At 38.2% G+C, this 2500-nt stretch overlaps 1 protein-coding gene across 1 annotated transcript in view; it reads right to left on the bottom strand.

Annotated features, from left to right (window-relative positions):
* Positions 1 to 2500, bottom strand: part of LOC128694490 (uncharacterized) — a 32448-nt gene that overhangs the window by 27944 nt on the left and 2004 nt on the right. The gene's annotated exons all lie outside the window — the stretch shown is intronic.

Below are 2500 nucleotides of genomic sequence, written 5' to 3'. Positions count from 1 at the left end.
CCACCTAGGTGCAGTGTGCCGGCTGCCACCAGTTTCGTACACTCGTGTCACCCGCTGACCTGAGCGTACAGCGACGCCCTCACCCATTGTTTCGCCTGTACACAACCGTTATCAGGTACTCACCTCGGACTCTCCCACCTCTTCGCCCTATTCTTATTTTCTATCTCACACCTCAACTCTTCCACGGACCCTTTCACTTCTGCTCCCTAGCGGTCGCTGCGCGATCCGAAGTGTCCTCGTATCCCATAAGCCCAACCTCCTCTACCTCAAAGCACCAAAAAAAAAAAAAAAAAAGAAAGCGCAGCATAAGTGTCCAATGCAGTTCAATATCAGCATTGAAGATCTGAACCCGATCGGAAGAGTCGTTCTCTAGTTATCTAACAGAGTCCAATGTCCCAAAATACACATGCAATTGCAGCTCACTTCATCGGCGTTGAAGGTTTGAAGGTTATCGGGCGAGGCGTTTTCAAATGATCGCACGAAAATCAGTGCGGCGATTTTTATCAATTTCTTAAAAAAATGGCAAATTGGTGCCATTGTCGCCCAAAATCAATCCCACGTTGTAAAACAAGATTTTGCAGTGAGAACGTTTCGCCCTGGAAAAAGCTCAACGCCGAGCGAAACGTTAACCCTACAAAAACTTGGTCTGTACCGTGTGTTCCTCTTAATAATAATAATAATAATAATAATAATAATAATAATAATAATAATAATAATAATAATAATAACAATATCTTTATTTACTACAAGTACATGTACAAGGTATACACACCATAGTTGACATCAGTGACATACTACTATATAGAAAACCGCGTGTTATGCTGAGCATTTCCCGCAAATTAGGTCAGTTTTTTCCCAGGATGCGACCCACACCAGTCCACTAACACCCAGGTACCCATTTTACTAATGGGTGAACATAGACAACCGGTGTAAGGAAACACGCACGATGTTTCTATCTCCGCCGGAAATCGAACCCGGACTCTCGCCGTGTGAAGCGAGAGCTTTAGCTACCAGGCCACGGGGCACCGTGGTTCCTTGATGCTAGCGAGGGGTTCTTGATCCAGAGTTGGAGCCTGTTCTCCCCTACCTGGAATGAAAGCTAATTGCGATAATAATAATAATAATAATAATAATTAATATAAAAATAAAAATAATGGCTAATATTATCAATAATTATTTTATCGAAAAGCACTAAACCTGTTGGGGTCACGGCGCCAGGAGAATGGGAGAGAGAGAGAGAGAGAGAGAGAGAGAGAGAGAGAGAGAGAGAGAGAGAGAGAGAGAGAGAGAGAGAGAGAGAGAGAGGCTTCACTTCCCTGGATCACGAGCCCCCTCACTTGATAAATTGCATATTTTAACGTTAATGATTATATAAACACTCGGGAATGTCGTTGTACCGGACAAGTGTTGTACCATTGTTCCATTGTACCAGTGCTGCATGACCCTTGTGGGTTTAGGACTTAATTATGATTATAATATTCCATTGTACCAGTGCACCATTTTTTCCATTCACCTCAGCAGAGCACCGTTGTACCGTTGTTCCATTGTTAAATTGTTCCATTATTCCCGTGTTCTTTTTTCAATTGCACCATTTCCTGTTACATTGTACCATTATTCCTGTGCTACATTGCACCATTGTTCCTGTGTTACATTGTACCATTGCTCGTGTTACAGTGTACCATTGTTCCTGTTTCACTGTACCACTGTTGTGTTACACTGTACCATTGTTCCTGTGCTACATTGTGCCATTGTTCCTGTGTTTCATTGTACCACTGAAGTTATAAGAGCCAAACACATCAATTATTACCATTATTATTATTATTATTATTATTATTATTGTTATTATTTTCATTGTTACTGTCATTATTATTGCCAGTTATTATTATTATTATTGCCAGTTATTATTATTATTATTATTATTATTATTATTATTATTATTATTATTATTGTTATTATTATTTTCATTGTTACTGTCATTATTATTGCCAGTTATTATTATTATTATTGCCAGTTATTATTATTATTATTATTATTATTATTATGGAGATTGGAGGTAATCAGGTTTGATCCAAGGAAGGTGAAGGGGAAAGCTTCAGTCATAGCAATGAAAACATATACAAAACAACAGGAACATACATCTCTGGATATACCCGAATATATAGTGACTGAAAAAATTGTTGATTCTTAGTTATTCTGTAATTTTGGCCGGCCAGTAAGCGGACACTTGATCCACACGGGTTTAGAGCTTTCCCGTGAGTGTTTAATAATAATAATAATAATAATTAATATTAACAATAATTTTACAGAGTTCGTTATGTAGTTCGTCATAGCTTACGTCTTTATTGATTATACGTGTTTAATTACAGCCAGAAATGGTTAGGCTGGAGATATTGTCAATTTTAGTGAATTTCTTTTAATACATAGCAATGATCACGTCAAAAAAAAAAAATTCCACGGTCTGAGGTATAACATTTGTCTGAATTCGACTGGCGAAACGTTT

The sequence above is a fragment of the Cherax quadricarinatus genome, chromosome 60 (genome assembly GCF_038502225.1).
Source record: "Cherax quadricarinatus isolate ZL_2023a chromosome 60, ASM3850222v1, whole genome shotgun sequence".
Taxonomy (NCBI): domain Eukaryota; kingdom Metazoa; phylum Arthropoda; class Malacostraca; order Decapoda; family Parastacidae; genus Cherax; species Cherax quadricarinatus.
The sequence above is the reverse complement of the archived record's forward strand: the minus strand, read 5'-3'. Positions and strand labels throughout refer to the sequence as shown.